The sequence below is a fragment of the Neovison vison genome, chromosome 5 (genome assembly GCF_020171115.1).
Source record: "Neovison vison isolate M4711 chromosome 5, ASM_NN_V1, whole genome shotgun sequence".
NCBI classification, from domain to species: domain Eukaryota; kingdom Metazoa; phylum Chordata; class Mammalia; order Carnivora; family Mustelidae; genus Neogale; species Neogale vison.
The window spans coordinates 129,064,154-129,079,800 of record NC_058095.1 but is presented as its reverse complement, the minus strand read 5'-3'; positions in this window follow the sequence as shown (position 1 = coordinate 129,079,800).

Below are 15,647 nucleotides of genomic sequence, written 5' to 3'. Positions count from 1 at the left end.
TGGCATATAGGTTTTCATAATATTCTGTTAAAATTGTTTGTATATTTGTGTGGTGTTGGTTGTCATTTCTTCTCTTTCATTAGTAATTTTGTTTGTTTGAGCTCTCTCACTCTCTCCCTTTTAATGAGTCTTGCTAGAGGTTTATCAATTTTGTTGAATTTTTCAAAGAACCAGATACTGATTGATTTATTGTTTTTATTTTGCTTTGTTTTTTGTTAGTTTGTTTTGCTTTCTGTATCATTTATTTCTGCTTTAGTGTTCTTGGTTCCTTCCTTTTTCTGGGTTTGATTTTTGGTTGTTGTTCTTTTTATAGCTCCTTTAGGTACATGGATAAGTTATTTATTTGAGTTTGTTTGTTTGGTTGGTTGGTTTTTGTTTTTGTTTTGTTTTGTTTTGCCTGTGTTGCTATTTAAAAAACAAAAACAAAAACACTTTGCTGCATCCCAAAGATTTTGGACCACCATGTTTTCATTTTCTTTGTTTCCATGCAATTTTTTATTTATTTGATTTTTTGGCTGACTCGTTCAAATAACATCCAAGTATTTGTGCTCTTTCCAGATGTTTTCTTGTGGCTGATTCATAATTTCATAGCATTGTAGTCAGAAAAGATGCATGCTACGATACCAGTCTTTTTTAATTTGTTGAGCCATGTTTTGTGGCCTAATACATGATTTGTTCTGGAAACTTTTCTGTGTGCACTTGAAAAGAATGTGTATTCTGTGGTCTTAGGATGAAATGTTCTGAATACATCTGTTAAATCCATGTGGTCCAGTGTGTCATTCAAAACCACTATTTCCTTGTTTTTCTGTTTGGGGGATCTGTTCATTGATGTAAGTGAAGTATTAAAAGTCACCTACTATTATCATATTACTGTCAATAATTTCTTTTGTTTGTTATTAACTTTTTATAGATTTGGGTGTCCCATTTTGGGTGCATACATATTTACAATTGTTATAACTTCTTATTGTATTGTTCCCTTTATTATTATGTAGTGTCCTTCTTTGTCTCTTGTTACAGTCTTTTTTTACAGTCTGTTTTGTCCAATATAACTACTGCTACCCCAACTTTCTTTTGACATCCATTTGCATGATACATGTTTCCCCATCCCCTCACTTTCAATCTGCATGAGTCTTTTGGTCTGAAATGAGTCTCTTGCAGCATGTAAATGGGTCTTGTTTTTGTTTTTTTATACACTCTGTCACCCTATGTCTTTTGATTGGAGAATGTAGTTCATTTATATTCAAAGTAATTGTGATAGATATGTATTTATTCCCATCTTGCTAATTGTTTTGTGTTTCTTCTATAGATTTCTCTGATCCTCTCTTCTTTTGCTCTCTTTAATGGTTTGTTAGCTTTCTTTAGTGATATACTTTGATTCTTTTGTATATATATTGTTGGTTTTTGATTTGTGGTTACCATTAGGTTTGTACATAATGTCTTTTGCACATAGCAGTCTATATTAAGTTGATGGTCACTTAGGTTTAGACCCATTCTTTACTCCTCTCCCTTCCACATTTTAGGTATATGGTGTCACATTTTACATCCTTTTATTACATGAATCCCTTGATTAATATTTTTACCAAAATATTTATTTTACTGTTTTTTTTTTTTTTTTTAAATTTTCATACTCTCACTTATGGTCTTTCTTTCCACTTAAAGTCCCCTTTAATATTTCTTGCAGGGCTGGTTTGGTGATCATGAACTCCTTTAGTTTTTGTTTGTCTGATAAACTCTTTATCTCTCCTTCTATTCTGAAGATAGTCTTGCTGGGTGGAGTATTAATTCCTGCAGATTTTTCCCTTTCAGCACTTTGAATATATGATGCCACTTTCTTATGGTCTACAAAGTTTCTGCTGAAAGATCTGCTGATAGCCATATGGGGTTTCCTTGTATGTAACTGTCTTCTTTTGCTGCTTTATTTTAGCCACTATGTGTCTCAGTGTGGACTTCCTTGGGTTGAATTTTGGCAGGGGGGGATCTGTTTGTCTCCTGGATCTGGATCTCTGTTTCTTTTCTCAAATTAAGTAAGTTTTCAGATATAATTTTTTCAAATAAATTTTCTGGCCCCTTTCTCTTCTTCTGAGATCCCTATAATGTAATTATTATTACCCATGACAGAATCATTTGGTTCCCTAAGGCTATTATCAATTTCCTTAATCTTATTTCCTCCCCTTTGGTCATTACTCTTTCAGTCTGTTAATTTGTCCTTCTGAGCTTGCTATTTATTCTCTCAAGTGGATTTTTTATTTCATTTATTGTGTTATTGATCTCTGATTGGTTCTTTTCATCTCTGTTAAGGGTCTCACTGATGGGTGGGGGTACCAGGTGGTGGGTATTATAGAGGGCACGGATTGCATGGAGCACTGGGTGTGGTGAAAAAATAATGAATACTGTTTTTCTAAAAATAAATAAATTGGGAAAAAAAAAAGGGTCTCACTGATGTCCTCCACTCTTTTCTCTAGTTCAGTATATATATATTTTTTAAGATTTTATGTATTTATATGACAGAGAGAGATCACAACTAGGCAAAGAGGGAGGCAGAGAGAGAGGAAACAGGATCCCTGCTGAGCAGAGAGCCCAATGTGGGGCTTGATCCCAGGACACTGAGACCATGACCTGAGCTGAAGGCAGAACCTTAACCCCCTGAGCCACCTAGGCACCCCATCTAGTCCAGTGTCTTTTTGATCATTACTTAAAATTCTCTATCAGGCATACTACCTGTATCCATTTTACTTTCGTCTCTTACTGTGGTTTGGGCCTGCTCTTTCACTTGGGAGATGTTTCTGTCTCCTCATTTTGTCTGACTTCCTCTTTTTCTCTGTGTTATGAAATTCAGCTACTTTTTTTGCTCTTAACAATAATGATCTTATGAAAAAGAGGTCCTGTAGTGCCTTTCAGTGCAGTGTCCCCTGTTCCCCAAGACTTGGCACTTCTGGGAGTGTTTCCCATGTGTGGTGTGGTATGTGCTCTTCTCTTGCGTCTTGGCCTTCTTTTCCTTTGGTCCAGCTATCTGCTGAGTTTCTTTGCCTATTGTGGATAGCAATGTGTGCATTGGTCTGCTTACAAAGGGAGAACTACACCTACCACTTTCAGAACTGAGGTCCTGCAAAATACACGAGACAGGCGTTGAGTTGTTGGCAGGATTTGTGCTTGTCTTTGGGGCCTGCAGTGCTGGGACTCAGATACCCGTGACTGGGAAGGGTGGCTCCATCTTGGTGCAAGCAAGTTAGGTGAGGAGTATGGGTCCCATTTTAGTTCCAAGTTGCTGGAGGGTGGAGGGAGAATGGCACCTGCTAGCTCCTTTGTTCCTGGAGGGATATCCCCATGACCCCTGTCTCTCCAGGCTATGCTCTGAGGTGAACAAGTCATTCTTCCTCCCATCTGCTCCCAGTGTTTTTGAAACTGCTGTTTCTATGTTGTATATGCACAAGCTGTTTGTTGTCTGTCTCTCTAAGTGCAGGAACTCCACTTCTTAATGCCCTCTGGGCTCTCCCAGAGACCAACTCATTGATTTCTAAAATTCCAGGCTTTAAATCCTGCTGGTTTTAAGAACTCATGAAATCCAGACCCTCACTTTCCAAGGCAAACATTACAGAGATTTGTCTTTCCCCTTCATGGACTCTCTGGTATGAAAGTCTATTTTCTGCTCTTCTCCGTACCGCTGGCTCCTTCACCAATTGTGGATAACCATGGTCTGTTTTCCTCACAGACACTTTGTGTCTGTGACCTTCTACCTTCTTCGATGTGGCCCCTTCCTTGCCTTTTGCTGTGGAGTTTATTCTGCCAATCTTCAAGTTATTTCCTAGATTATTTATGCTGATATAGTTATTATCTAGTTATATCCATGGGATGAGGTAAAGTTAGGGGGCTCCTACTCCACCTTCTTCCTAGTTGACCTCTTCCAATGCTGTGTTTAATAAAAGTGGTGAAGTGGGTATTCTTACCTTATTCCTGTTGTCTGAGGAAAAACTCTCAATTTTTGTGGGCTTGTCATATAAAGTCTTTATTAGATTAAGATCATTTCTTTTCATTCCAGTTTGGTGAATGTTTTTATTATGAAAGAGTCTTTAAGTTTGTCAAATGATTTGTTTGCTTCTATGAGGAGATCATGTGATTTTTATCTTTTGTTCTACTGATGTAGTATATCATATTATATGATTTTGGTATGTTGAATCATTCTTGTATCCAAGGTATAAATGCCACTTAGTCAAGCTGTATGATCCTTTTAATGTGTTACTGAATTCAGTTTGCTAGTATTTTGCTAATGATTTTGCATGTATGTTTAGCAGGGACACTGGCCTGTAGTTTTTTTATAATGATTTTGGGATGATTCTCAATTAGGGTTATTTTGGGCTTTATAAAATGAGAACAAAAATAACAGAAATGTTCCCCTTTCTTAATTTTCTGGGAGCATTTGAGAAGAATTGGTGCTAATTCTTCTTTAAAAGTTTGGCAGAATTCACTAGTGAAGCCACCTGCACTTGGGCTATTTGTTGGGGGATTTTGGATTACTGATTTAATCTCTTTATTGTCCCAGAAACTTACTGGTTCTTTTTTTTTTTATATTTTCTATTTTTTTGTTGAAATTCTCATTTTGTTTATCCATTGGTTTCACAAACTTGTTGAGTATCTTGTGATGGTTATTTCAAATTCTTTTTCAGATAATATACATACATATACATATGTATATTTAAGATTGATTTCTGGAAATCTATATTGTACTTTTGATATGGCCATTTCTTCCTTTTTCCTTCACATGCCTTATAATTTTGTGTTGGTACCTATGTATTTGAAAAAATAGCCACTGTCTTGGTACAGGAAATGACTTTCACCAATCAGCTTAATTAGAGATTCTGGAGGCCTCTCAAACTATGGATGTGTCTCCTCTGGACTTGTGCAGGTAGATTCTTATTAGAAGGATTGGCTGACTCCTTCCTTCTCTCCTTCCTTCCTTCTTTTTCTTTCTCTCTCTCTCCCCCTTTTTTTCAGGAGCTGTAATCTCCTGCTCCCTAATGTTTGTCTAAGGTACTATGGATACTCTGAAGCAGCAGCACACTACCCAGATCCTTTTTTGTTCTCAGTAGCATCTAGGCATCCAGTCATCTAGATTGCATTGAGTCCCATCAATGCCAAAGTCAGACTAGCCAAAAACTAGTCTTTTAGACAGTCCCCTGAAAAGCTAGAACATTGGACATGTGTTCCATTCTTCTCCTTCCCTATGGGAGGAGAGGTCCTTAAGCTTTATTAGTTTGCCTGCTTTACTTCAGGTCTGCTGGAGGAGTGATATGCTGTCCAGTTCTTTTTTTCTTCTCAATGATTCCCAGGCATTTAGAGTATGCTAGGTCCCACCCACACTCTGAAACAGGTGAAACAGAAATAGTGCCTCAGGCAGCTCCCTGAAATGTCAGAATATTGTATATTTCCCACTCCAGAGTTAGACTGAGAGGTAGAATTTCTTCCTGATCACATGGCACTATGCTGTGTGGGAAGGACTATGGTGAGAAGGTGCCATGAATTTTCTTACCAGCTCAATGAATTTGGTTTTGCACTTAATTGAAAGATTGGAGCCCCTTAATTAGATTCTGAATTTTTTTTCACAGAAAGAACTAGTTTATGTATTATTTCCATGGGAGGAAGGAGGATCTGAGACTTCCTATTTGTCATCTTCATAATGTCCCAGGTAGACATTTAAAAAAAAAAAAAATATATATATATATATATATATATGTATATACTATGTATTCACGTCTTTCTTGATAGACATCATTATTGAATTCTTAAGAATAAGGTTTAGTAAATTTTACAAGTTATATAAAATTTATTTGATATGACACTTAAAATTTAATATTAATTTATGTTAACTTATTAGTAATCTGGGATTCCACTTTACCTAAAACTTCCATAGCATATAATTGTTCAGATATAATCCTCACACTGCCCCTCAAAAACAATAAATCAACCACAATATGAGCAAACAGATTCTACTAAATGTTTCCTTAAACATGTTTATTTTAATCTCCACAATTTTGCACTTTGTTTCTTCTTGTATAAATCTCCTTCCATACATTAGTCCAACACATTTTTTCCCACTTGATCTCATGCTATCTTTAGGATATTTTCATCAATGTACAAAACCACAGTAGTCCCTCCTCTGCTAATCATTTTTAGTATACAATGTACCTAACAGTGGTTTTCAAGTTGTTTTACTCATTAATTCTAAATAAATTTTTGGAAGAATCTATATTCCTCCTTCACACAATTTCATGATGATAACAAAAAAATTTTTTTTAAAAATTGTTTTGCCATTTTTAGTGGTTTTATTAACTTCTAAATTCAAAGTCTTTTAGTTGCAGTTATAATTGATTACCTGAAATGTATTTTAAGCCACAGGATACAGTATTCATATGGGTCTCTAACTACACAGACATCTGTTAGGTAATAAATCCAGGCATAAACAGATCATCAAATTAAATCATAAATTACAATAGAGGACAATCTTATGACCCAGAATGTTAAATATTGAGAAAGTGCAGAAGACACCCCAAAATTATATTTTATCAATAAAATTATTGAGTAAAGATATAAAAACAGGAGGGTTTGATATGAGGTAATTTAAATGCAATATATTATGGCATAATTATAGATATGTTTGCAAGGTAAGATATATATAACATGTGAAGATGAGGCTCTATGTTTTTAAATGAGTAACACATAAGCCAATGGTTATTTTGCCTATTAAAGCATGTGAAGCCTGCACTGTTACCTAAATGATTAGGAATACATTTTAGTAAATACTATAGCAAGAGACATGAAATGTAAAGGAATTATCCCTCAAGTTTAGAATAACAAATGTCAAAATATGTCATATGTCTTCAAAATTATACAAAATATTTCTGTGATATAAAATATATAAGCCAGGAGCGCCTGGGTTAAGCGTCTGCCTTTGGCTCAGGTCATGATCCCAGAGTCCTGGGATCAAGTCCCACATGGGACTCCTTGTTCTGTTGGGAGCCTGCGTCTCCCTCTGTCTGCCACACGTCACCCTCCACTACTTGGGCACTCTTTCTCTCCTCCTCTCTCTGGCAAATAAGTAAAATTTGGGGGGCACCTGGGTGGATCAGTAGGTTAAGCCTCTGCCTTCGGCTCAGGTCATGATCTCAGGCTCCTGGGATCAAGTCCCACATCAGGCTCTCTGCTCGACAGGGAGCCTGCTTCTCTCTCTCTCTCTGCCTGCCTCTCTGCCTACTTGTGATCTCTTTCTGTCAAATAAATAAGTAATCTTTAAACAAATAAAATAAAATATATAAACCAAGCTAAAGTACAAATACATGTGGAGTAGTGGCCACAGAACCAAATACAGAGTAGGTTCTCAATCGTTTAAACTCTAACACTTTAGATTATAATAATTCTAATCAAATAGCCAATCTGGACAAGCTGGCATAGACTTATGTATCCATGTCATCATTCACCCTTCCACAGCCAACAACCTCTATAAACCATGGAAACAATGCAAGATGCAGCCAAAGGAGTATTTTGAAGAGTAGAATGAAAAAGAAAGATTGATGAGGAACCCCAGGACTGGAGGAACAATATTCAGGCAAGGCCTCTTGTCATTCAAAAGCTGAAGGCCTAGCATCTCTTGAGTCCTGACCTTCCAACAGAAGTTGGTCTAGTTAGGCTAATTACTCCATAAGGTTGAATTAGGTGTTCTAGCAAGCCCATGGATACTACCAAGAAATATCAACATCGTAATTTTTTGATATCTAGAACACTCAACCCAAGAGTAGGATACATTTTTTAAAATAATGTTAAAATACTCCATATCCTTAGAAATCATATAAACCTTAACAAATTTAAAGAAATAGAATAGTACATTTTTAACCTTTATAGAACCTATTAGAAATCAATAAAATAAAGACACCAGTAAAACCTCTAATATTTGGCAATTAAAAACAATACTTCTAAATAATCTACTAAAGATGAAGTTTGAAAGGAAATAAAACATTCATAGAATTAAAAAGTGAAAATGTAACATGTCAAAAATATATGTGATGTTATTTAAAGCATGCTAAGAGGAACATTTACATTAAATTTTTTATTAAAAAAGAGGAAAGTTCTCAAATCAATAGTTAAACTTCCAACCTCAAAAAATAAAAGGAAGAACAGAAAAACAAAAAGCGAAACAAGTAAAATGAAAGAAAAAGGATAAGATTTTAAAAATCAATGGAATCATAAACATAAAAATAAGGGAAAATCAATAAAACAAAATATTGATTTGAAAAAAAGTCAATCTCAGAAGTTAAGAGTTTCTATAACATTTTGAAATGAAATTATAGAGATGGAGACTAGAGATTATGGAAGAGTAGAGATTAAGGAAGAGTAGACAGAGGGAAGTGGATATGACTAGAAAAGGGGATTATATGGGATCCTTGTGATGGAGCTGTTGTGTATGTTTACTATTTTTTTTAACAAGCTAAGTACACATGCAATGTACACATCTGGTAATAAACTCATATGATAAAACTATATAGAATTATATGCATATGTACAAACACACACACAAAGAAGTGAGCTGATTTAAAACCTGTGATATGGATGTCTGGGTGGCTCAATAGGTTAAGCTTCTGCCTTTGGCTCAGGTCATGATCTCAGGGTCCAGGGATCGAGTTCTGCACTGGGCTCTCTGCTAGACAGGGAACCTGCTTCCTCCTTTCTCTCTCTCTGCCTGCCTCTCTGCCTACTTGTGATCTCTCTCTGTCAAATAAATAAATAAAATCTTTTTAAAAAAATTTAATAAATAAATAAATAAAACCTATGATATATGAATAAGTTTGGTAGACAATATCGGTATTAATTTCCAGAACTACAATTATGTAAGATGTTACTATTGGAACTAACTGGGTGAAATACCAGTTAGTAAATGGGTAAAATACCCATTTTTTTTACAGTTTCATGCAAATTTACCAGAATCTCAAAGCAAAATTTTTTTAAAAAGCACCATAAGCAAAACTAAAATACAAGTGAAAATGAATGAAACAACAAAATCAGAACATTTTCATCAAAATGAGCAAAAAACATTGGCACACAGTTTCCAGATTTTAAAAATCCTACAGATCAAAAAAAAAAAAAAAAAATCCTACAGATCAATAAAAACCAAAATAAATCAATAGTGGAAATGGTAAAGTATATGATTAGATAATTCATGGAAGAGGAAATGGATAATAAATATATAAAAAAGTCACCCACACAGTCATAAAATAATCACCAGTTTCAACTCCTTGCCACCATCAAAAGAAATAAAAAGAGAGAGGAAGCTCTATGACTGCTGCATGACCAATGCTTGGAACAACGACTGGCATATTGTACAGGCTTTATAGATATTCATTAAATAAATAAATTCTCTGTAAGTAGTAATCAGAATTAAGTTGGCATAGGCTAGCAAAAGTTTAAGTGACAATATCAACTGTTGGTGAGTATGTTACAAAAGGGGTAGACACTGTAAGAAAATACATTACTAGAGCAAATTTAAATCTGGAAATATTCATACAATGCAGTTGCTTTAGCATTCCAATTTCTGGTTTTGATCCTAAATAAAAACTAGCATATGTATACAAAGGGACATAAAGAAGGAATTTTTATGTACTTTTGTTTGTAGAAAAAAATAGTTAAAATTAACCAGAATACCCACTAAAAGGGAAAGGTCAAATATAAACCTATTCATTAACCAAGAACTATTATAGCAATATCCATACATTTATATATTTATTTAATAATGACTTAAATGGTACCTAATATTTGTTAGAGAGTGTTCTCAGTGCTTTACGAATATTAACTTGTATGATATTGATAATCTTATAAGATAGGCACCGCTTTATCTTCACTTAAAGATGAGAAAACTGCAGTGAAAACATTTATAAAATGTGTCCAAGGTCACAGAACTAGTACAAATTGGAACTAAAATCCAAACCCAGGCAGTCTGGGTCTTAATTGCTCTTAACAATTATGCATGCACACACACATACACACACATACACACACACACACACGCACACACACGTTGTTAAATAACCTTAGTAAGAGGAGGAATGTTCTTCACAAAATGTCAGTTATAAAAGTTTTAGAGTATTATATAAGAATATTATATAGAGAGGCACATATTCCTGCTTGTTTGTTTTATTTTATATATATATATAATTTATTTTTTTATTATGCATTTTTAGTGGTGCATGATAGAAATCAAACTTATATTTGTAGTAATCTCTAAAAAACTGAAGAGGGAGAGATTGGGCATAAAGCTGATCACAGCTGAAGTTAACGAGGTTAGTCATTTTAAGTTAAGGAAAAGAGGTCCATATAATGTCAGCCAATGACCTTGCTTACTACTTAACTGAAACTGAAAGGGAAAAGCCAATTAAATTCTGCACACTCCTTCCATAATGTTGATCCACCTATCCAGAATTTGCATTCACCTACATTTTCCAGCCTATCACCCTGGCTGAATTATCCACATTGTTATTTAGAGCTACTCTTAACGGGTATTCACTAAGCCACAGCCCTTTCATTTGTAAAAGACTGTAAGCTAGTGATTGTTCTACATTTGTCCCTTTATCATCATGTTTAAATATCTAGTGGTGGGGGTGGCATTGCTTTATATACTTGATCTTATTACTCCAATTCTAAGCACATTTTTAAAAATAATAACAAGTTTTTATGATTTTGTTCTCCGAGCTGCTACCATGCATGTATTCCACTTTTTTTTCCCCACAGAAATAAAAGAATTGTCTTAAAAGAATTTTAAAAATGTCTTTATATTTCTGTTTCTAAAAGCTCTGCCAGTGAAAATATAAATGACTACAACCTTGGGAAAAACTGATTTATCTAATAAAGTTGAAAATTCTAACCTAGCAGTTTACTCCCAGGTATGTATTTATAACATATATTTTATATGTTCACCTCTAAATATGTAAAAGCAAACATATAGAATATGTGTTGTTCATGAGAGAGAGAAAAAAGGCACAACCAAAATTTCTACCAATGTTCATTGGTAATCAATGGATTGATAAATTATAGTATAGTGATAACATAGTATAGTCATAAAGTAGTACTTTCTACAAGTAAAAAAAAAATTATTGCTTCATGCAGTTACATAATTGAATCTTGGTAATACCATGTGTAAATAACAAAAGGTATTAAAAATAGGTATAGTGCATTCCATTTTCAAAATGCCAAACCATGTAAAAGTACATACATTTAGGGATACAAAGTTAGGTTATAAAGCTGTCAAGAGTAGCATGGGAATTTTACACAAAATTCTGGGTACAAAACATTTTTAAGGGTAGAAAGATTATAATAGTATCTAAAGGAGTACATAGGGACTTCAAAGATGTTGGATGTGTTGTTTTGTTTAAGCTGGGGTTTGAGTATGCCAGAATACCACCATTGAATTTTACAGAATTGTTTCAAGAACATGTAAAAGATTTGCTGGGATTAGAAAGTTTTTGTAAGCATAAAATTACAGCAAGAAGTCATAATTAGCAGTGCAGACATTTCTATGATAATGTTTTAAGTTATTATATTTTTCAAAAAAATAAATATAAGGCAATACGGTCTGGTAGGATATAACAGGGAAAATGTTATTCATAACTTTCTTTAAATCAAATAGATAAAAAGAAAAAATAACATAAAATTGGACAAATAACATGAGTAAGGAAAAGTAAATTCCTTCACAGTGAAGTGTTCATCCTGATGGTATCAGATACAGACAAGTAAAGACCTCGAGGTTGTGCAACCACTAAGTACAAGGAGGAATCAAACGCAGGTCTGCCTGAGTCTGAAGTCCATGCTATAAATAACAACACTACAGAACTTTATCTGGCTCAAGGGGAAATCCATGTATTTATCTCAAGGATTTCTAAAATATTTTTAAATATCTAATGTTTTAATGAAAAAGCAATCTTGTATTTTAAGAAGACTAAAATGTTTTAGATATCTGGTAAATAATACCTACATTTTTCTGTAGTATTGATAAGACTTATTTAAAAATACTGAGAAGCTGGGGTGCCTGGGTGGCCCAGGGGGTTAAAGCCTCTGCCTTCAGCTCTGGTCATGATCTCAGGGTCCTGGGATGGAGCATCGCATCGGGCTCTCTGCTCAGCAGGGAGCCTGCCTCCCCCACTTCTCTGCCTGCCTCTCTGCTTACTTGTGATCTATCAAATAAATAAATAAAACCTTTAAAAAAAATTCATATATCCAAAGCAAAATCAGAGTTAACATAAAGAGATGCCTCTAGAGAACTTAATACTTCCAGATCCTTCTTGACTTTGCAATTATTGAAATTGAGGTGGAAAGTTTTGCATTGTCTACTTAAGCCTGTCAACAAGAATTGAAATTAAATGTTTGTCGATTTATAGATACACATACAAGTTTACTGGGATTACATTGAATATATAAACTAATTTTAAGAAAACTGATACCTCAAAAATACTGAGTTTTGCAAAGTATAAATATGGTATAGCTCTTCATTCTTTAAGCTCTCCTGTCATTTTCCTCATTTTGTAGTTATCAGTGTAGTGGTTTTCCACATTCTTCATTAGGTTTATTCCTAGGTATTTAATTTTTGACCCTATGTAAATGACATTCTATCTCAATGTAAAATCCCAAATGCTGGACACATGTATATAAAAATAGAATTGATAATTGTTTACTATCTGGCAGCCTTCATAAATTCACTTATTAATTTAATTATGTTTGGAAATTGTTTTGGTTTTCCGTGTATACATTATGACATCAGCTTGTAATGGCAGTTTGGATCATACTTTCATATCTTTATATCTGTAGTTCTTTCTTCTTGCCAAATAGGAGTATAATACTGAATATGCTAGTTCTGTCCTTAATTTCATGGGAAAGTATTCAATGTTTCTCTTTTAAGAAGATGTATCCTGAAGGTATTTTGAAAATAATGTTTCAGCATGTGAAATTTTTTTCTATTCTTAATTTGCTGAGAGGTTGCTGAATTTTATCAAATAATTTTTCTACATCTATTTAAATAATTATATGTATACTTTGTTTTTTCCCTTTAGAATCTGACTATTATAGACAACTAAACTTGGGGAATTTCTAATATTAAATCACCTTTGGATTTGTTGAATCTAGATAATAGGCATATGAGCATTCTTAATACACTTTTTTCAGCTTTGGTGCATGTTTGAAATATTTCAAAATAAAAAGTTAGGGGACAATCAAGTGTGGAGTAGATGGCCAAGTAGAGTTACTCATTTTTGGTTAGTATACAACATACACTGAAACATTAGACACATGTAAATGACTATATAAGGAAAACCATGTACTACATCACAGAGGAACTGGCCTTTGACAGCATGCTCAGAAGCAGACTAGAGTGGAAAAGATACCATTTTCACCCTATTGTTGGGAAGCTAAAGTAGACTTGATCAGTACACTTTCAGTTCTGACCTAATAATTTGAATTTCAGGACCACTATATAGTACATTTGCATTGTGAAATATTTAAAATGTTAAAAAGATTTTGAAAATGAACATACCATCAGAAAACTTATAGAATAGTATCAACAGAGTATCGAATTGTATCAAATTGTCTCCCACACTCCTTCAGGTCAGTCATACCATCTCTAATTGCCATTGACCTTCACTTAAACTTTACAACCAGGGTGGGGGGGAAGTATGATTTAAGTAAAAACATAAAAAATAAAAGATAATTTACATGATGATGATAAACAAACTACCACAACTATATTTTACATAAGCCTCTCTACCTGAGTAATTCCCTTTGAAACATGAGCATAATGGAATCAGGAAATTACAAATTACATGACATACTTATTTTTATAAAGATAATCAAATGGAATTAAAATAAAAATTATGTTTCTATAGACTGGGAAGACAACCTTATACACCTTCCTTCCTTTCCTATAGCAAGTTGTGCATTCATTGAAAAAGAGATTTTCCTGACCCCATTTTCACTGGGCTACTTTCTCTACAAATAGTAAAGGTCTAGTTATTATTAGCAGTACCCAGTAGACCTACAGGTGAAAAGATTATTGAATATGGCATACATTTTGTTAGGAAAAGGCACTAGAAAAAAAAATACAGCTGCAAGTTTATTATAAAAGTATGCTTTTGCTTAAAGGTAAATTGCAAAAAATTTTTCTTCTCTATTTTAATTAGGCAATCCCAGGCATATTTTATGTGCACAATACTTCAAATGGTGAGGAAAACGAGTGTAATTTAGCAACTAATAGTTTTTAAAATAGCCTTTTAAGATATTTTTTTGTTGGTCTCTTGAAGTTCTACCAGCTGGCTTGCAATTACAGAAATGCTATAGAACGTATCACTCTGGGACGGAGGAATTACTGGAAACTTTAGTGGAGTAGGATCAAAGGCTGACAAGGGGCTCTACTTAGAAGATAAAGAAAGTACAATAGGGTAGTGAAAAGTTTTATTTGAGATCATTTCCTTATTTCTCAAAGACTGAATAAAACTTGTGAAACATCAGCAATCCACTTTCCTCTGACCTGAACTTCTTTAAACCAACTGCTGTAGTTTAATAGTTTGATTTGTTGGGAGAAGAAAAAAAAAAAGGGAAGAAGAAAAGAGAAATAAGCTGGTTTTGTTTTATCAGTTATGTAGTCATGTCAGGAGATGGAGTGCCTTGTTTATCCAAATGTGCTTTTAGTTACAGAATACTTATATCACATATGTCATATATTTATATTTATTATAATAATATAAATAGAATTTGTATTAATAAAAGTATTAATGCCAATAAAATTTACATTAAGATAATACAAATTTTAAAAGATAATACAAATATTTCTATAGATAGAAATTGACTGAAGTAAGATATGTATTACATAACCTTTAATCTACTCAGTCATAACATAAGATTTAATGACATTTTTTACTGATAAATTAGAAAACTTTCACGGACCTCCCTTTCCTTTCCTCTCTGATTTATTTTCCAAGCACCTACTGAAAGGTATCAACTCCATTCTAAAATGGATCTATTTATTATATAGACTAAATATCCTATTTCTGTTTTCATCACTCTCTTCAGCATATTCAAGAACATTCTCTCTAAAGCACGTTTATAGATATTTACGTAAATATCTTTAGTAGCAGAAAACAAAAATAAGAAAAAAAAAAAAAGCATCTTTTCACTTCTAATGTGTCCTAATTCTTGGTTTCACTCCTGTGCTTTCATGTTAGCAAACTAGAGCTTAGAGAGCAAATTCTACACCTCCTGTCACTGTGTATTCAACACCCACTATTTATTTACTCATTGATTTATACTTCAGTTCTATTAATCTACTGAACTTCAGCTGTCAAGGCCATTAATGACACTCATATTAGTAAATATGATAAACATATATATTTTTTTCTTATTGAAACTCAGAAGTATTTTTCATTGTTTAGTATTGCCTCCCCACATCAGAGTTTTCTTTTCTATTGGCTTTCTTGACACTATTCTATTTCTCTGGCGCTTTCTTCTCAGTATTTCTTGAGTGCCATAAGCTGCACTAAAATGCTAAATGTTGATTTTCCCAGGGTCTTTTCCCTTATCTCATTTCTCTTCATTCTTCATCTACCCTTCTTGTCAGGGTGATCCATTCC